Raw genomic sequence first — 22174 nt, 5'->3', positions numbered from 1 at the left:
TCTCTCTTTGAGGATAAGATTTTGGAACACATACCACCACGCTGTTCCAATGCGGGTTAGTGGAATACACATGTGGCAGAATTTCTATGAAATTAGACACATGAAGGTTTTTCTTCGCCGCCGAGCACGAAATGAATTATAAACACAAATTAAGCACATAAATATTTAGAGGCGCTTGCCTGATGCTCTACAAAGATATATTGAGCAAAAACTCTGAGTAGTGCACAATATAGTTGTGTTATTAGAAATTGGCTTGAAATATGTACTGCTACTTGGCGGTAGAACGTCTGATGAGTGAGTACCTGTCCAAATGAAATGTTTATTCAACACAGAAGTGTTACACTTTCTGATTTTGCTTTCAAAATTATACCACCGGTTCGTAAATAAACAACTCAGACTTGAGAAGAAACAACGAAAGAAACTCAGCGGGATATGTTTTGTCAGAATTTTATTTACAATGATAAATTATTTACTGTAAATACACACGCGTAGCCTGAATTGTTTGGGCGGTTAAAAGGGAAAATCACTTATGCAATTTCGAATTCACGTATGCTAAAAAATTCGGCAGGAGCGCGCTATCGAGGATGACATATATTACATACGAACTTACGTCACCGTAAACAAATATATTACCTGATTTCTAGGGCAGGTGATCTGTTTGTATACGATTTTAACTTATGTGTGAAACAAATTTCATGTACAGTTTATTTTCTTGCTATATATTTGGAGCGTAGTTCTATTACACTTACTTTAGTAATATTTTCCTCTCTCACCTTATTTCTGACTCATTCACCATTTTCTTAACCGATATTATAATTAACCGACTTAATATTATATGTTATCAATCCTACATGTATGTTTGTAAAATTTTTCGAATTTAATAATATTTGAGTATGAAGGTCCATTTAGACTTCCAAGCATGTGTGCTTGATTTCGTAAGGTTAGATTTGTCCACGAATTCCTCGAAAACTAAATATTGTATCGAGATGATCATTTTTAAATTTCATTTAGATTCACTTCAAATACGGGAAGAATATAAGTTTCATTAATTATTATCGTTTTAATCCACAAAAGATCTTTAATAAGAGTTTCGTTTCTTATCAATGTCAATTTATAATATTATATCTGTCCTTAACACATCATTTATGGCATAGTTCTTTCTTAGGTGTTCATGACACATATTTTAATGGTGCAAGTTTGACTTGAAGCATCTATTAACGTCTTGAGGGTAAGGTCGATTCGGATAGCGTGATGCCAAACGGCGTGACGCTCTCTTATCCCGTCACGTTGGATTACATGAGTGAGTGATGTCCACTTAACTAATTTCAGATAAGTCAGCTATTCTCAAGACTCAGATATCTTATATTAGTGTGGTATGAGCATACACACATACACTATCTAGTCTTTTTTTATATATAACATAGAATTGGCCGTAGAAATTCGTGCCGTAAGAAATATTAACTATCTCTAAAGTTACACCAATGTGTGCGTATATTTATTTATGTAATTATACAAATGTATTTTATTGTAAACAATCTGTCCCCGATAAAAGGTGCGGGTTTGAATTCAACGTAAACATTTTGTTGCAGCCTAAGTTACTCATTATTACTTATTACATCAAGTATATGTCAGCCGTTCCAGAAATTAACTGGAATAAACAAACAGACAGACGTAATTGGAAACAAATGCAATTTTGCTATATGTACCAAAATACAAACTCTTCAATGTCATTAAATAATTAATTTATCACCAGTTGAAATAAAACTAGTTTTAACGGATTTAAATCTGAAACGGATGAAATAAATAAATAATTATTTTTATCATCCCGACGTTTCGAGCACTTTACAGCGTTCGTGGTCACGGGTAGACTCAACGAAAATCCGTTAAAACTAGTTTTATTCAATGTGTAATAATCGCGGAAATCGAAAACAACATTATCACCAGTTTCCAATCTGCCTAGATATATTGTGAACTAATCTAACCAAGTAAAAGTAAGGGTCGTATCTTCTAAAACTTGCACACCGATACCGGCACTGGGGCATCTTCAAAAGATTCGAGATTAATTCAAAAGATCTCTCTCTAATGATAATGCCGCCGTCTCTCGTATCTGTTACGAGGAAATGATATTCACGCTTGTCACGTCAATAGTCTAAATTTGGAGCAAGTGATACTGTGAAGCGCAGCTACTTATCTAAGCATATTATATACTAAAACTTTTTCCGTAACACGCCGCAACTTTTGGTCATAAATTTCATGTACATTGACTTAGTAAACTCAACTCAAACTCAAACTCAAATATCTTTATTCAATATAGAAGCATTACACTTTCTTATTGATGGTCAATTGAAACACTACCACCGGTTCGGAAAGAAAATACCCTGACCTGAGAAGAACCGGCGAAAGAAACTCAGCGGGTTTTTTTTTTTGTTTGTCTTATGTATTATATAAATAAACAATTTAATATGAGATGAAATAGCCAGGAGGCGATCGTATCATTCCCAAGGTGTGCTATCGATCATAAACTCATTAATTGTATAATAACCTTTTGCACACAAGCGTTCCTTAATAATTTTTTTAAATTTGGCAACAGAGGCATTTTGAATGCTTTCTGGGATCCTGTTGTAAAACCGTATACATTGCCCCACAAAGGAGTTACTGACTCTATGTAGTCGAGTAACAGGAGTAACAAGTTTGTGTTTGTTCCTTGTACCAATGTTATGAGTATCACATTTTCTCATGAAATCATTAATATTTTTTCGTACATACATAACATTAGAGAATATATATTGAGAAGCAACAGTCAATATCTTGATTTCTTTAAATTTATTCCTTAACGATTCTTTAGCTCCTAGGTTGTAGATTGCGCGAATAGCCCTCTTCTGTAGCACAAATATGTTATGGATAGCGGCTGCATTGCCCCACAGCACAATACCGTATGACTATGAAATATTAATATAAATAATATTATACTATGAAAGTAGCTGAAATATACTAAGCGAGCCGTATCAACATCGGTACATAATCTAATTTTTTTGACCGCGAATGCCGCAGAACTCAGTCTACTCGCCAATCCGTCAATATGGGGGCCCCATTGCAACTTGGCATCAACAGTAAGGCCAAGAAACTCAGCAGAATCAATTGGATCCATCGATTCCCCATTGATGAGTACATCGGCTTTTACATTTTGAACATTTGGCGTAATAATTTCACAATTTTAGTTTTATTATTATTTAGTTTAAGATTATTTACGCTAAACCAATGTACTATATCAGCTATAGCATTGTTTACGTCGTCGTACTGTACCTGTTTTCTATTAATTTTAAAAACTAAGGAGGTGTCATCAGCAAACAATACTATATCATGTTTGTTCCCAACAAGAAAGGGCAAGTCATTTATATATGTGAGAAACAGAAAAGGTCCAAGAATTGATCCCTGAGGGACCCCCATACCAACTGAGACCCCAGGAGACCTTTTTCCTTTAACGTCAACCCTCTGAATTCTATTGTTAAGATAGGAAGTCAGAAGGTCGAGCGCACATTCTCTAATTCCATAGTGATAAAGTTTCCTGACCAGAGTCTCATGTTGAACACAATCAAAGGCTTTGGATAAGTCACAGAAAATCCCTAAGGCATCCCGTGACTCTTCCCAGGCTTCATAGATATTCTTAATAAGCTCGATACCAGCGTCTGTAGTCGAGCGACCCCTTGTGAAGCCAAATTGTTTACTATGAAGCAGATTATGTTTGTTAAAGTGTTCTAATAATTGGTTTAGAATTATTTTCTCAAATATTTTGCTCAGGGTAGGTAGAATTGAAATTGGCCTATAGTTGTTGGGGTCTGAAGAACTACCAGATTTAAATATTGGAATAACTTTACTATGTTTCATCAGGTCAGGAAATATACCACGTTGGACACAACTATTAAATATTAAAGCAAGATAAGGTGCAATCACATCAATAATCGAATTTATCACCTTTAGAGAAATACCCCATAAATCAGCCGTTTTCTTGATGTCTAATGACTTAAAGGCGCGTATTATGTCGTTGGGGTTTACAAGGGTAAAATCAAAGTTAGATTTGCAAGCTCTTACATTTTCTTTCATCAATGACTCGGCAAAATCAGGAGAAGAAATAAGTAACTTAGTCGTGAAAATGTCAGGAAATGTCAGTAAGGCGTTACAAATAAAGACATTTCCCCACTTACGCCTGTATATACTCGAACATAGATGCTTCGTTAAGTTAGTAGATAAGGCAGCTAATGAGGTCCTGGGTCTAAATCCCAGTTCGGACCTAGAAAAGGTGAGAAAAAGAGAGAATATGCATTGCCAGTCGGATCCAAGTTGTCATTCACTCGGTTTATTAATTGTCTAATCTTGCCTACTTAGCTGCCTTGCCCATTTCGATCACGGCGATATGTTAAAAAAAATCATGTGGCGCCCACTGAAAAAGAAGAGGGTACCGCTGGGTTTTTAGTGGTTATACCGATGTATCCTTATAGTCCTGGGCACTGGCGAGTCCCATATACCCTCTGCATAATGGGTTGTAATGCGTTTTTCTAGCGAGAAGAAAAGGGCGTTATGTTATGTACAGTCAGAGTAAGAACCTTCATCAGTTTTCAATTTTTTTTCCTATATCAAGTGTTAACCTCTTAGTACCTTTTGAATCTAAACATCGAAATATTGCGACGCAATATGTCATTCTAGATCGATAAAGCAGATTATCGCTCATGATGAACACACGAAAATAGATCTTAAGGTGACGAACCTTTTCTTACCCCGATTGTACATAGTATTATGGATATTTTAACTTTTTGTGACCGTTTTGTATTAACGTGCAATAGAATGTATTTAATTATAATTTTAGTCTACACTGCATTTGTCGTTATTGAAAAGGTAATCTATATATAGAGCTGCTCGATTTCGTACAGATTAAATAAGAACATTCACTTCACGATCGTGCTACCACTTCTACCGGTTCCAATCTAAACCGAGGAACTGAACAGGAACAAAAATATTTAAATAATAATAAAAAATATATAAAAACAGTAGATTTAGTCTAAGAGAAGTAAATATTTTTTTTTAATAATGCTATGTGGTTACCACCGCTTTGACATTGGGGTTGTTAGAAATATTGACCATTCATTACTTCGTAAATGCGCTGCCATTGGGAATTAGGATTTTATGTTCCTTTTGCCTGTAACTGGAATACAACACTTTAAATTTGACTACTTGATTGGACAACACAACAATACCAAGTATTACTGATTTGTAGCAAAATATCTGGTGGGTGGTTGGTATCTTTCAGACGGACTTGCACAAAGCCATACGGCCAAGTAATAAGTTTTTTTTTTAATGATTGTTTCTTCATAACTCTTTATTAATAAACGGACTAGGAAAACCATTTTTTTATTTTGTAAATTTGTTCCAATTAAATTTAAAGAAAAAAAATGAGTTGATATTTTGTTAAAATTCAATATGTTAACGAATTTGAAATGAATATTTTATGGTTATTCACGAAACATGCTCGCCAATTTAATTCGAAAAGTACAAAATGATGCAAGTTTTTAAGAAATTTTGAAAAATAATTACTATGGAATGTCAACCACTAGACGAACAATAATTGTAAATATAATACTTTTCGTATATTATGATAATTGAATAAACACGTGCTTGTACTAATTGCTAAACCATAACATTGAAACTAATCTAATACAATCATATAGACATATATACACTAATATTATGAACACACATGTTTTCGACTGGCCTTGGTAAGTTTTAGTTAATCTAACAACAAAACAAGAATTTATAGTAATGAAGTCAGTTTCAAGATCTATTCACACACAGAGACGCGATCTACATTAGATTACACACAATATTACATCTTGTAAGCACGAGAGTCACTCACTCATACTAATGCATGCTGATAATATTAATCTATAAAAGTAACAGCCTGTCAATTTCCCACTGCTGGGCTATGACCTCCTCTTCCATTAAGGAGAGGGTTTGGAACATATTCCACCACGCTGTTCCAAAGCGGGTTGGTGGAATGCACATGTGGCAGAAATTCGATGAAATTAGACACATGCAGGTTTCCTCACGATGTTTTTCTTCACCGCCGAGCACGAGATGAATTATAAACACAAATTAAGCACATATATATACATATATATATATATATATATATATATATATATGTGTGGTGGTGCTTGCCTGGGTTTGAACCCGAAATCATCGGTTAAGATGCACGCGTTCTTACCATTGAGGGCTATCTCAGCTCTTTTTAATCTATACTGATATTATAAATGTGAAAGTAACTTTGTCTGTCTGACGTTCTTTCACTATCAAAACAATGTACTGAATTTGGTGAATTTTGGTATGAAGTAAATTCAAACTCCAAAGAATGACAAAGGCTACTTTTGCCTAACACATGGCAAGGAAACCCCTAAAACGCGAACGACCACAACTAGTTTAAAATAAAGGGAACACCTTCGTAAATACATAAATCTATTAACAAAAAAACAGCGCTCCCTTTAAGTATACTGATCTGATCCTTTTTCCGCAATTTATTCGAAATTCAAATTGTCGTTGCTCGTTCATTTTTGTTTGGTGTGGCAATAAAAAGAGCTTCTTATTTCAAGATCCATTCAAGGTAATTACCTCGGGAGCTTAAGGTAAGTAGAGCGGTAGAATTCGAGATTTTCCAAACCAACCATAGAGTTAAGACTCTTTTGATTATTTAACATCGCGCGTAAATTATTGTCCCAGGAATTTTTACGGCATATGTTGGCGGACGATCATAAGGGCCACTTGGTAACTGGTTACCATGATCCAAAGACAATGTCTCTGTAAGAATTATTAACAATTCCATACATTGCAAGTCCACCACCAAAGTTGGGAACTGAGATGCTATGTCCCTAGTGCCCGTAGTAACACTGGGTCACTCACTCTTCAAATCGGAACAAAACATTAATAAGTACTGTTGTTTGGAGGTAGAATATCTGGAGAGCGGATGATATCTCCTCAAACGGTCTTACATAGCTCTACTCGTACCACCAAGTATAAGAACAATATACAAATAAACTGACAATGGTGCAAACTAAAGCTTATTAACTAGTTGTGTCACTCAATACTCGTGTTTTATGAGTTGGTTATCATTTGTTAGTTTCCTCGTAGTTCATACTTGCAGCCACCAAACTTCGGTGAAAGAGCAACAGGCGGACAGACGAAGTTAACTTCGCATATATTATATAATAGCTATACCCGCGACTTCGCGCGCGTTTGAATTTAACAAATAAGTTATTTAAGATTTTAAATTAATATGGTTATTTTTATTATAAAAGTTATATTCGACATTATCTACTGAACTTGTGAACAAGACATTCTTAGATAATGTCGAAATATCGAGCTCTACCGAACAAAAATAAAAAACATGGTAAATATCCTGAAATTAATAACTTTAAAAACAAGTTATTGTTCAGTCCGCAGATTTTACACTGATTTTGTATTTTCGGTAGCTTTTGTGATTTTGTATTTTCGTTGTCCTTTGTGGACGGAACCCAACGTGACGGCGGTGCAAGGGCTGCGTGCGGTACTGGACAGTACTTGGGCATTGCAGCGTAATCTTATCATTATTTTATATATATGCTAAAATAAAAGTAGCCTAAGCCTCTCTTTATTAAATCATTATCCTTATTAATTATATGTAAGTAAAATTCAAAACCGTTGCAGTCGTTCCAGACATTAGCCAGAACAAACAAATATTCAAAAATTGTAAAAATGTTGATTTTTTTTATGGGTTAGCGGACGAGCATATGAGCCACCCGATGGTAAGTGGTCACCTTCACCCATAGACAATGAAGCTGTAAGTAATATTAACTTCCTTACATCGTCAATGTGCCACCAACCTTGGGAACTAAGATGTTATGTCCCTCGTGCCTGTTGTTACACTGGCTCACTCACCCTTCAAACCGGAACACAACAACACTGAGTACTGTTATTTGTACCTACCCAGACGGGCTTGCACAAAGCCCTACCACCAAGTATTTAGTATATGTTTTCATACACTGTATTTAGTAAGAAGCGGTTATTTTAATAATACAAAAGACACTCCAATTTTATTATATGTACAGATAAAGTATAGATGGTTTTGCTAACAAGATTTTAATTATTTTAGCAAAATTAGTTCGTTTATTACTGTAAAATCTTGTAAACGTAATTAGAAACCCTGTTCTTCTTACCCACAGGGTTGAAATTTGACATCTCAGGTCAGTTCCAATGACATTGATTGTCATTGACGAGCCATTACTTTTTTGTGACATGGCCTTATTTGACATCCAGGATTGACAAAATAGACAAGATTATTTATATAAGAAGATGTTTTCAAAAACATTATTGCTAATACAGGAAAAAAATAATGATCTTGTACTGAAAAGGATTTCGTCGAAAAAGGGATTTTTCCTGTTTTTTATCTAACTAGTACTCGTTAAAATAAATTCTAATATTACTTCTTTGGTTCATATTCCTTTTATAGAATAGGTAGGCGGGCACTGGGTGGATAAAAGAGACACGTGATGGTAAGTGGTCACCATCGCCCAAAGTCATTAGAGCTGTAACAAATATAAACCAAAAGCGACTCACTCCGCCTTTGCACGAGTCAAATACTGATAGTAAATATACTACAAAATATGTGCAATACACAATAGAAACTTCTAAAACTGTTCGTGTATTATATATAAAAACCTTCTTCAATCAATCTATCTTTTAAAAAACCGTATCATAATCCGTTGCGTAATTTTAAAGATCTAAGCGTATATAAGGACAGACAGCGGTAAGCGGCTTTATTTATACTATGTGATGATTACGTCTCCGATGCGCCTAAAACTTGAAAGCTAAAATCAATGTTATTTGTGACACTAAACGTTTAAACCAGCTCACAACAATATTAAGTGTTACTGCTTGGCTATAGTATATACTCGTATATTAAGTGGATGGTATATATAAAGTACATAAACAGACAATACCGCTTAGCATATTTCTTTAATTGTATATTATAATATTTCTATAAGGAATATATATTGTCACCGTAAATACCACTATACCACATTGTACAAATCGTGACTAAAGAACAAATTTCTTAATCATTTATATGCCTAATGATTTACCTCAAACGAAAATTTCAACGAGCTCGCGCTTAAAAATAAAAATAAGGACATCCTTAATTGTTGCCTACAATAAAAAATAATGGTTGCTCATTTTTTAAATTAAACTAAATGGGCGACATAGCGTTTTAAATTAACGCACCATTTAAATTTTTATATGAAAATGTACATTTATCAAACATTTCGCTTATTTTTTTTACGAAACTTTAATTTTATTCATGTAGCTCCACACTTTTATATACAAATAAAAATCAATGTATATGTATATACATTGATTTATATGTAAGCTCATAAAAGCACTTTTGAATGGTCTTGTAAAAGCGTTGAATTATAAGTCATTGCTTCGGAAAGTAGATTCTACAGAGGGAACCGACGTAGCTCAGCTCTTTTCCATTTTAATACAGATAATAAAAAAATAAAATAGTTACCACACTGAATATTATTTATTAGTTCGATAATAATCACCATATTGTCTTCGTACGAGACCAGATGGTAAAATACCGATGCATAGATCAGGAACAATAATTTCTTAAATCGTAAATAAATAGTTTAGTAGTTAGCTGTGCGTGTACTGCGTGCGTGCTTGAATTTAACAAAAAAGCTATTGTCGTAGCCTAAGTTACTCCTTATTACATCAGCTATCTGCAAATGAAAGTCTCGTGAAAATCGATCCAATCGCTTCAGAGAACATCATTATCCATAACAAACAGATTAAAAATTCTAAAAAAATATGTATTGGTGTATACAACAACAACAACAACAGTCTGTAAATTCCCACTGCTCTGCTAAAGGCCTAATCTCCCTTTGAGGAGAAGGTTTGGAACATATTCCACCACGCTGTTCCAATGCGGGTTGGTGGAATATACATGTGGGAGAATTTCTATGAAATTTGTCACATGCAGGTTTCCTCACGATGTTTTCCTTCACCGCTGAGTACGAGATGAATTATAAAGACAAATTAAGCACATGAATCAGCGGTGCTTGCCTGGGTTTGAACCCGCAATCATCGGCTAAGATGCACGCGTTCTAACCACTGGGCCATCTTGACTCATCTCGTATTAAATATATATGAATTTAGTAAATCACGATTATTTGAATATTACAAACAGACACTCAAATTTTATTATATGTATAGATAGCCAAGATGAGGATCGGTGCTGCTAGATTCTGCTAGTCCGCAAATTTCTCGACCTGTCGCTCTGACCGACCTATCTTCCCGTACCGAGTCATAACTCTCCACTAGCTACAAATATTTATATAAAGAGTATCTTAGTTCATATTTCTTTATTTATTTAAATAAAATATGAAATATATGAACAAAGACTGTATTCACTAGAAATGCAATACATAAAAGTAGAAACAGAAAAGCAAACAAGCCTTAAATTTAATTTAAGGCATAACAGCGAGAAACAATGTGCTCAGCTTTTAGCTTCTCGGACGTATAATTTATCCTTCAGTACAAATACTCATACTGAAATGCTGTTCTTACAAGAATACATAATACTATAAATAACACACATTTTGTACATGTTTTTGCTTTTCTTTCTGTGACATAAAAAGGTAAGTCTGTCAATTCCTCGCTGCAGCTCTCAGTCCTCCCCTTCCTTTTGTGGATAAGGAGTTGGCATATGGAATTTAATTGAAATTAGACGTAATCGTGTTTTCCTTCACTGCCGAGAACGGGAATTAACAAAATAAGCTCATGAAAATTCAGTAGTGCTTGCCTGAGTTTGAATCTGCAATCCCGGGTTAAGAAAATAATCTTTAGCTTGTTGTAATAATGAAGTCACTTAGATGAATTCAAGTATACTTTATGTGAGACAACTTTGAATTTTATTACTTTTATTATTATTTGTGATAGGTACCTTAAATAATAAAGAACAAATAGCTAAAGAAACAAAATGTAAGTATTAAAAAAAAAAGTAAAGTAACAGCCTGTAAATTACCCACTGCTGGGCTAAGGCCTACTCTTTGATTAAGGAGAGGGCTTGGAACATATTCCATCACGCTGTTCCAATGCGGGTTGGTGGAATGCACATGTGGGAGAATTTCGATGAAATTAGACACATGCAGGTTTCCTCACGATGTTTTCCTTCGCCGCCAAGCACGAGATTAATTATAAACACAAATTAAGCACATATATATAGTGGTGCTTGCCTGGTTTTGAACCCGAAATCATCAATTAAGATGCACGCGTTCTAACCACTGGGCCATCTCAGCTCACAACATAAGTATTAGCGGACTAATAAGTTGGAAAAATTCTTAATATTACAATGCTAAATAGCAAATAAATATACAAGCTAAGCCTTTGATAGATATTGTCTGCTGTGCATTCAAGGTCAAAATCAATAGCTTTATCCAAGTAGGCTTTACAAGCACTTTTGAATCGTCATTTAACACCTATTTTAAGTGAAGAGTCGGCAAGAAACTCGGTAGTTACTCTTTTAACATTAAAATATACAAAGTCATGCTAGTCAAATACAATTATGTATTTATGTAACATATCCTGCCTGACAGCCAGCAAATTTAACTCCACGCTTTTTTATAATTTGTATAATATTGTTTATAATAAAACCTTTTTACGAACACACTGCGATTTCTAGTAAAAGTTTTATTTATAATAGTAGTAGTTTAGCAACTATTTGCAGTTATGGAACACAGTTCACTAGTTGTAAACTTCGTGCACACCTGTCTAGGTAGCATCCATCATATTCACGAAACAGCAATACTTTAGTGAGCCAGTGTAATAACGAGGCACAACGGCTATAACTTCCTTCCCAAAGTTTTACAAGTGGAGAATGCTGATGATGAACCCATTTTAAATATAAAAAATTGAAGAAGTGTCTGTTCATTTTTTAACTTAGATAAGCGTCATGTATTGACAAAGAATATGCATGGGTGTAAAAGATTGTCATGATTTTAGCCTTTACGTCATTCGACATACGATGAGGTTTAATCATGAAGGCTCAGTATTATTTAGATTACAAAATTCGTTATATTACAATCTGAGGAGACAGATTGTAATCTGTCAAATCAAATCAAAATATACTTTATTCAAGTGGGCTTTTACAAGCGCTTTTGAATCGTCATTTAACAATTAAGTGAAGCTTAAGCGTCGAAGTATTTATTGTAGTTTAACGTATTATTTTTTGCTATATTGTAATCTATCGATGGGAAACGATCAAATCGTAAACTGGCGTAGAACATCCGAATATCGCGCGCTGAGTTCTTTATATGTGAGGATATACGGCAAAATTGTATAACGCATTTGTATAAAGATAATATAATTAAAAAGACAAAGTGAAATATTCACTTATTTTACAACCCTTCGTCACCGGCCCATTAGCTCAGTTGGTTAGAGCGTCGTGCTAATAACGCGAAGGTCGCGGGTTCGATCCCCTCATGGGCCAACTCCATATATATCTTTTTAATTTGTGATAACAGTTGAAATCAAAAGTAGATAAAAAGGATAACAAGATTAATTAAGATTAAGGAGAACTAGATTTACTAACAATCGCTTACTAGGCGTAAGGGAAAGTTTGTTAGGTAATTAAATAAAGTGATTTTACTATATAATATATATATAGAAACATCAATATACAACAGAATATTTCTTGTCATAAAAAAGGTAATAACTGTTTATTGGACCAGGCTTAAGCCTCGGACCTCGAGATCTACATTCACATAAGCTGAATAGAGCCGATAGCGCAACGTGCATTAAAACTATCGCTGTTTTAAAACGGGAATAATCCCTTTATCTAAATTTATCGTTTCAACACTTTATACTTTAAACACGTTTTATATTCTAAATATACCACGTTGGCTGCGGTATCCGACATAATATATTTAACTCACATAATTTCATATCTCATATGTTGGAAAAGATCTACTCAGTTTCTTGCCCGTTATTCTTGGTAGAATCTTGGTAGAACCGGTGCTAGCTTTATATTTATTAGAATTATATTAAATCACGTTTCAAAAGTGCGAGTGAATGTCTTGATGAAAGAAATTTCGATTTTCATTTTGATCATTGTAGTCTTGAACTTGAGTGAGAAATGAAAAATTTAATAGTCTAAAGACTATGTATTTTTATGACGAAGGCGCACGCCGAGATAAAATTTTTAGATGTGCCTATGAAGAAAAATAGAATAAAAGATCAGGTTTGACTTTTGACATACATCCAAAATGGTCAGTTTGTTAGAACACGAAAGATTGCGGGTTCATGAACAAGCCTTACTATTTTCTCATAGTTTTAATGTACTTAATTTTTTTTTTTAATTTACTAACTACTATTATATTATACTACTAATAAACTCTGCCATATCACTAATCTGTATTTTATTAGTGGTAAAATAGATTCCAAGCTTTGGCCTCAAATGGAGGGGGGCGCTAACCCATACAGGCATATATAGGCTTTTTTTAAATAAGGGATGCTTTAAGAGACAGTATGGCAAATGCGTCAAGTTTATTATTAAAAAGACGAGAACACAGATACATGATTACAACCTTCTTTCACTAAGGAGGTTAATACGCAGTAAAACCTCAAATAAGAACTGTAAACATACTCCTTTCTTACGCATACGCAAAGCACCGCAATTCGTGAGCTATGCTTCAGAAAATACGTAGAATTCCATCACACATTTAAAAGGCGTAAAATACTTACATAAATAATAAGTAAGTTACATTAAGAGGCTCGAATTTAATATGTAAATTTTGTTATTATTTTCTCAGTAAAGTCGTGAAGTATCAAAATATATTTCCCGTCAAAAGCACGTATTTATAAAGCAGGAATTGAATAAGTAAATATTTTTGATTACATAGCGTCGACGACGTCGCAAAAATCAGCTATTTCACAATAACCGAATGACAAATATGCCGTGCGTATATCGCAATCAAGACGACCTTCTATCCCGGGAAAAGCAAGGTCGAAGTGAGATGGGAATACAATCGTGCTGCCGTCTCTCTCTTGCCCGGGCACGGCCGTGTTGACGTCAGCACAGGGTTGCCCCTCCGTCCAGGCTTTCAGAATTGACTGTACTTTGGAAAGAGACTTAACATAGACATTCGCTTTTTATACAACTTCAAACAAATTATTAATTAATTCTCTTTGTTAATTAACAAGTCCTTATTTGTATAAACCATTTTCTTAATAAGAGGTAAGTAAAACAAAGTTACCACATCCCAGACTTCAATGTACAAAAAAAAACACATAATATAAATTATTTGTCTTTATAATAACATGTTTCATTATATTATTTATATATAATTACTGTAAATACACATCACGCGAACTTGAAAAAGTATATAATTAAATAAAACCTCCTTTTTCATGATGTAGCAATCCTAGTTTACTGAACTCTTTGTCCCGTTTTTGTTAATTCTAAAGTGCTAGCCCTAGCATCACTAAGTTTTAAGAGAATATAATTCGAAGTGTTAGCAACGCAGAAATCCGTAACAGAAAATCTTTTAGCGATTGTTTTTAACCCGTCGAATTGTATAGTTTACGAGACGCTTACCTACGGGTGACGCCCACGTAAAGTTGTATTATGCGACCTATTTTTAGATCGAAAACACGGTTAAATTGAGATGGTCATATCTGTATATGTAGAGCTTCTAAAAAGATTAATATTTGATTTATGTAAGAAACATAGAATGTCATATCACAAAAGGAACGTTTAGTGCGAAATTATATAAAGAATTAAGGTTCAAAAGGCTCGTTAAGGGACTCCCAGTTGATGTGAAACATCCGTATTGATGATTATTGAAAGAGTATGTAAATAGTATTGAAAAGAAAATCGATAAAAATTTTTTGCTAAAAGTTATTCTATCATATATTTTTTGGTAATCAACGCCCATATATATACATATGTGCTGTGAAAAATATTAACCATTCCATTTATCGCTAATGCTATACCTTGGAAACCATGTTATATAACTTGTGCTCATAGTTATACTGGCTCACTGGCCCACCATTCGAACCTGACCACGATAATACTAAATATTTCTGTGGCTTACTACCACTTTATTATATTCTACTGTTCTACATTCCGAGCGGTCGGTAACCTACCTAATGCCGCCGTAGTATAGTCACCGAGGCTGTGTTATCTCTGATCGAGTGCGGACCAGAGCCCGCTGGATTGTAGTAAAAATATTTAGGCATGTACTATTTATTATATATTATGTATATAATAATTTAAAAAAAAAAAGTGTGTGTCACGTCTCCCAAGAAGACGACAAGAATGAAATCCAACGAAGATCTGCTGATGTTTAGTAGAAATATCTAATATAAAACGGCAAAATGTTTAAAGTCAAATGTAATAAAAAGCATGAATAAAAAAAAAGAAATCAAACATGCTCGTAATAATCTATTTGAACAAAGTTATTTTGTTTTAACAAAAAAATCACTTGAGTGAGCGCCTTTATTATTTTTGTGAATTATATTTTATCGATTAAAAATATTATTAAATATTATGCGCTCCAATACAGCCATGTTGTTCCAACAAATAGATCACGTCAACTTTAACACATTGGAATAATGAAAGCAATCAAATTGATAAATCCACACAGCAGTCCATCCGCAGCCATCGATTGAACATATAAGCTCCTAAATGACGGGAAATCGTCCGTCTAAATCATCCCAAGATAAGTTGAATAAGGCAGGCTATCTGACAAATCGTATCCATGCAGCTTGCAGATGCTCCGACGCTTTCCGAACGACTTCAAATAACTTTATATTAGTTTTATATGAAGAATGAGTCATACTGAAATAGTAGAACTATATATTATTTTATATTAAGGAAATAACTTTGGCAATAAAATGGGAAACATAAATTCCGAAGATTCCAATTGCGGCGGTATTCCTATTTATATATAAGATATTGTATGTTATATTATATGCAACCACAATGCGTTAGCTCGGAATATTTTTATATTTTATTGGTGTTTGCCTGCTAAGGCCCCTTCCTTATATATTTAATGGTTTAACACTGAAAACCTTACAGACAGGCAGATAGACAGAGTATCGGACTAGAGCTAGTTAGGAGTTACTGTCGTTAATTATTATGTATGTGTGAAATATAAATAGTTTTGAATTGTTATGTAAATGTTTCATTTTTGAACTTAGGGCTCCTGTCGTCTTAGGTATATGAGTGAGATGTTATTGCTCTTCACTGATCCAATGATTGGTGAAACACCAAGACAAAACATCATCTGACAAATGCAGATTAACTAGCATTTTTTTCTTTAGGGCATGAAATGATTTTTAAACAAATAAGGGGAATAAGAACTTTATGATGCGTACTCGGATTGAGACCCACTATCCTTTGGGTAAGATCATTTCAGCTCTGTAGAAAGACATGGTTAATAGTGTACATACAATTACTAGCTTCCCGTCCTGGCTTACAGAATTTGTTAATGGGACTTCAAATTAGAAACTTCTAAAATTATCAGTGTTTTTACTGTATTGTCCATGTGATATACACAAAATCCTCTTGAAACACCCTATCTATTAAAAAAAACCGCAGTAAAATCATTTGCGTAATTTTAAAGATCTAACCATACATAGGGACAGCAGTAAGTGACTTTGTTTTATACCATGTAATGATTCATCAAATAGCAGAAACCTTCAAAACGTTATCCATTTACTAAAGATCACAGGAGAGAAAGATGGTTAAAAAAAGAGAGTTTTATGACAAAACTGTCCGTTTTTAGTACAGATCGGTGAGTTGAGGGATCGTATCGATATAACGCATCCGTGATCTCCCCACACTCAGCGTAACGCCCTATCTTTTAGGCCTGGAGCGTTGGGGCATTTAGAGGGCCAAAACGAAGGCTTCGTCTCTGCTGAGTGATCGTATATCGTATTCCCCTGCCCACTCAGCTTGTGGACCGTGATGGTTTAACAGAATGTGGCACATGAATGAGTTATTTTTCATTTTATTTAACGGCGCCATCTTGTTTTTTTTTATATGTGTTAGGAAAGAGTGTCAATGGGAGTTGAAATGAGCTCTAGTGAAGCGTCGATGGTAGTGATGAGAAAATCATTTGTTTGATTAAAAATTTACCGATTTAGTAAATATTAGTTTAAATATACGCCCATTCATCATGAATAATCTATATGTATTTCTACATCAATATTAACAAATAAACAGTTACAATACAAAGCTTAAAATTACAAATTCAAATATGAACTAGATAAATAAAATATGACGAATATCAAACATGGAAAATTTATCATAAGGAATTACATTCTATATTTTTTAGGTTATTGCACTGACAATATTATTTGTTTAATAAATAGCTGTTATTAAATGATCTATATGTTTAATGTAATCTATAATAATATTGTAAATGTGAAAGTAACTCTGTCTGTATTTCTATGTATCGGTCGCTCTTTCACGACCAAACCGCTGAACCGAATTTGATGTAATTTTTAATGATACAAACTAGAACTCTAAGAATGGACATAGGTTACTTTTATGCCTAACACATGACAACCAACACCCGGACAAACGAGCGAAGCCACGGTCGGGGACTAGTTTTTAGTATTATTGTGACAATAAGTGTGTAATTATTGTGACAATAAACATCGTGACGAAACCTGCATGTGACAAATTTCATAGAAATTCTGCCACATGTGTATTCCACCACATTGGAACAGCGTGATGGAATATGTTCCAAATCTTCTCAAAGGGAGAGGAGGCCTTTAGCCCAGCATTGGGAATTTACAGGCTGTTGTTGTGACAATAATAATTCTTGAAAATGTTATCCATTATGACAGTTTTGTTTTAAGGTTAATCCCCGTTTCAAGTTTAGATATTTAATACAATAAGAAAATTTACTGTTCATAAAATTCGTCTAATAATCGTTAAAACGCGCCTGCCGTTCAGACACGCGCCGTAACGCGCTTATAACTCACGTAGATATTTTTCTACATACTCGCTACGATTTAATTTATATACATTTTTTATGCTATTTTTGGTCGACGGGCATATGGGCCACCTGATGGTAAGTGATCACCACCGCTCTTACACAATGGCTATATCAACCTTAATGCGCTATCAACCTTGAGAACTAAGATGTTATGTCTAGTGCCTGTAGTTACACTGGCTCACTCCCCCTTCAAACCGGAACACAACAATACCAAGCACTATTGGTGGTGAATATCTGATGAGTGGGTGGTACCTACCCAGACGGGCTTACACAAAGCCCTACCTACCAAGTTGTAATATACATTTGGTTTACTGTGCAAACATTACTGAAGTCAAATATAAAATAAATCTTGTGTTCAAAAAGCATTTACTTTTCCGTACTGAAAGAAAACATCGTTAGGAAACCTGCATGTGTAGAAAATCTGTTTTCTTTATTTTTAATATGGAGCGAAATGGATTTACAGACGCTTCTATTTATAAACAAACACACACACATGCAATGTATAAATTTACATATAAAATTACATATTATTATTATTAAATTTATAAACAGCCGCTGCGTTCACGTCAGAAAATCGCTACGTAAGTATAAGATCTATAAAGGGCGTTTCGATCTGGTAGGGCAAGCCCGGAATGCCGCGTTATAAGATATTTATAAGAAGGTCGAGGACTACATACAATACAGGATGCCTCTATAACGAGAGACGTCAGAAAATATTTGGCTTTTATTTTGTAAGAAAATATAAACACAAGAGTACGTTGAGACGTCTCAGCAGAGTAAATATTTTCGAAACAATTGCTCCGTACTGTAAATTCAACTTAATCGGTTTTGACGAAATATTAAGACATAAATATTACATTTAAGAGAAGGATATTAAATTGATTTTCCCATAAAGTAAAATAAATAAATATCCACAATAGCGTTTTTGACTTAACTATTCTAATTCATTTATATACAACTACCCGGCCCGGCTTCGCGCGGTTACTTGATACTAATCCTTATATTATAACCAAATTACATAAATTTGTTATAAATTGCAAACTATGTTATTCTGATATAACCTATTGTAGACCCAGCTTCAGATAAACAGGAGTATCAAATAATTAACAATTTTTAATATGGTTTACAATATTTATTTTTACAGTTTTTTTTTTAGAATCATCCATTATCTTCCGTAGTTAAAGGCAGATTAACAATTCCCATGTCAAATTTAATAATATTATTCTATTTCTACTTATATTTTTAAAAATGTCAAACCAAAAAGTATTCATTACATTCATATAATTCTGTGACTGAATATAGCTCAACAGCTAGAAGTTATATAACATTTAATGATTATTTATAAATATTATATTTAAAATACTTTATAGCATTACACTATATTACTCTAAACTAATACCCAAATCCGTTCACAAGTTTTTTCGTGAAAGAATAAAAAACATACATACATCCTCACAAACTTTCGTATTTACAATATACGTAAGTAGGACTTGTAAAATGACGAGCCCTTAAAGTTTTATACATACTCGTTATAGTTAACATCCGCCGAAATACTTTTAATCTTCGATCCACTCGTACGCTGTAACGGCAAACTGTATGGTGCTTTCCTATCATTCGTTTCGCCGTCGAAACTATGCTTACACACTTTATAATCCTCATATACACTTATTTGAGCAGAGCAGGGTCAATGGTTAGAACGCGTGCATCTTAACCGATGAATGCAGGTTCAAACGCAGGCAAGCACCTGAATATTCATGTGTTGCTCGGCGGTGAAGGAAAACATCGTGGGGATCCTGCATGTATCTAATTTAATAAAAACTCTGCCTCACGTATTCCACCAAACCGCATTGCAACAGCCTAGTAGATATGTTCCAAACCTTCTCCTCAAAGGGAGTGGAGGCCCAGCAGTGGGAAATTTATAGGCTGTTGTTGATGTTTGTTCCTTGATTATTTAATTTTAAATTCCTTTAATCATTTCGATATTTCAAATGTGCCAAACGGTAACATATTTTTCTTCTTATAAATATCTTATAATTTTTATTATACCTCTCCTCATGTGTCGCCTATTGTACAACCAGAAATTTTCTCGTAAGTTCCGACAATAACCGTACATTTCAACTCAATCGAATGAACGACACGCTAGGGCATAAAATACTAACAAAACCAAACATTTTATTTAAAAGTACATAAAATATTTTCACAGAGAAAAGCGTACACAATGTACGTTTAAATAAAAACATAATATGATACCAATTAAAACGTGTATAATTGTTTAGTATTTTTGTTAAAACAAAGTACACAATTATAAACGGGTCTTATATTTCGCTTATTCTTTTTTTTATTAAAAATCGTTTCGCCTAAGGCATTTGCATACGCTCCAACAATTAAAAAAAACTTTTATGTTAAACATACTAAAAATTACATCACATCTTAGTTTAAAATATTAAATTTTTAATTTTTAAAATCGCCTTGGAACTACGCCGCTACTGAACGCAACACAAAAAAAATAACAAAAGAGGTTTTAAGAGAAATTTAAAAAAAAGTGTGAAGCAAGCTTGAACTCCAAGGAGAAGACTCCTTGTTCTTTGTATGTATATATAATTTTTGTTCTACAATAATACATATATAACATAACATTAACAGCCTGCAAATTTCCCACTGCTGGGCTAATTCCACCACGGTCACATGCAGTTTTCCTCCCAATATTTTCCTTAACCGACGACCACGAAATGAAACCCAAATTAAGCACATGGAAATTCATTGATACTGGGTTTGAACCAGTAATCATCAGTTAAGATGCACGCGTTCTAACCACTGGGCCATCTCAGCTCTTAAAAGGTAAGTAGAATCATTTTATAGACGCAAGCACCATTTTACTTGAAATAAAAGGCGGTGGATTGTCATTGAAATTAAATGAACAGTACTACACTGTCAATATGTATGGGCGGAGGTCCCTCGTTGATGTGACTCATTTGCCTATCTGACTACCTGAAATAAATATGTTCAAAAATACTTCACCTATACAAATAAAAAAGTTCTCGTGTATTTCAATGGATTTCGTTAACCTCACCAAGAATAAACAGAGTTCATTGAACCTAGTTACCGGCAGCTAATCAATAACGACTCCTGTATTACCTTTATATGTGTTATATGTACAACTTTCATATGTATGTGTGAGCTGAAATGGACCACATATTTACTTTTTTGTTTCTTTAGATCGTGATGCAAGAACACATTGTGAGGAGACTGGTAATATACCACTTGCATATGCTCCCAAACTTGCCCTTAAAAGGAGAAGATATCTTAGCCCAACATTGGGACATATAATGTTGGTTAAATTAACTTTATGTGGTGTATAGAATAAAAATAGATTTCTATCTATAGCGTCGAAACCACTCAAAGAATACATACAAATACATATTGAAAAAATCCTGCGAAGTTTCAGCATTCATTTTTTCAATTAATTTGATTACGTAAATGTAATTCAATTTGTTAATGGAAATATCTTTGATGAATCAATCTGTGGCAGTGACGTAGTTCCATCTCTTAAAATATTCATTAGTTCGATTTCCGCTCATGATCAAATATTCGTAACAATTATCCATACTTTACGCATAGCATAGCGCCTTATAATGTTTATTTTGTTACTATTTAATTATTTAATAAATGCGTTCTCTCTGACATGGTCTATTAAGGTCAAGACATAGACAAAATGTCATTGATTCACCTATTCAAGGTAATTATTAGGAAATACTACGAACATTTTGACTGGCAGATGTTTTGCAGCTTTTAACAAATGTGTGGGTTATTTTCTTAAGTGTTCCTGAGTTGTATCGGTTCGGATACAAGGAGTTTTTGAAGGATCACATAAAAAATAAGATGATCCGGCCAAAAATAGCGTAACCGACATACCTCATATAACTGGTAAGATAAAGTGGCAAGCGTCAGCCATGCTTGCCGCAGAATTGATAATGAATGAGTTCTTAAGTGAAGATCAAGTTTTGGCAAAAGTTCTTTTTCATGACTTGAAGTGACGACTTGTGAAAAATATTTGGTGTCAATTGAAGCAAGACTGATAGCCAGAT

At 33.9% G+C, this 22174-nt stretch overlaps 1 long non-coding RNA gene and 1 other non-coding gene across 2 annotated transcripts in view; one reads left to right on the top strand and one right to left on the bottom strand.

The window, feature by feature from the left end:
- LOC124534484 overlaps positions 1-22174 on the bottom strand; it is a 46585-nt gene that overhangs the window by 13182 nt on the left and 11229 nt on the right. The gene's annotated exons all lie outside the window — the stretch shown is intronic.
- Trnai-aau lies at positions 12495-12568 on the top strand. Its single transcript has one exon. It is a non-coding gene; the product is annotated as a tRNA-Ile (tRNA).

Source organism: Vanessa cardui, chromosome 12 (genome assembly GCF_905220365.1).
Source record: "Vanessa cardui chromosome 12, ilVanCard2.1, whole genome shotgun sequence".
Lineage (NCBI taxonomy): Eukaryota > Metazoa > Arthropoda > Insecta > Lepidoptera > Nymphalidae > Vanessa > Vanessa cardui.
Note: the sequence above shows the minus strand (reverse complement) of the source record. Positions and strands in the feature narration are given on the sequence as shown.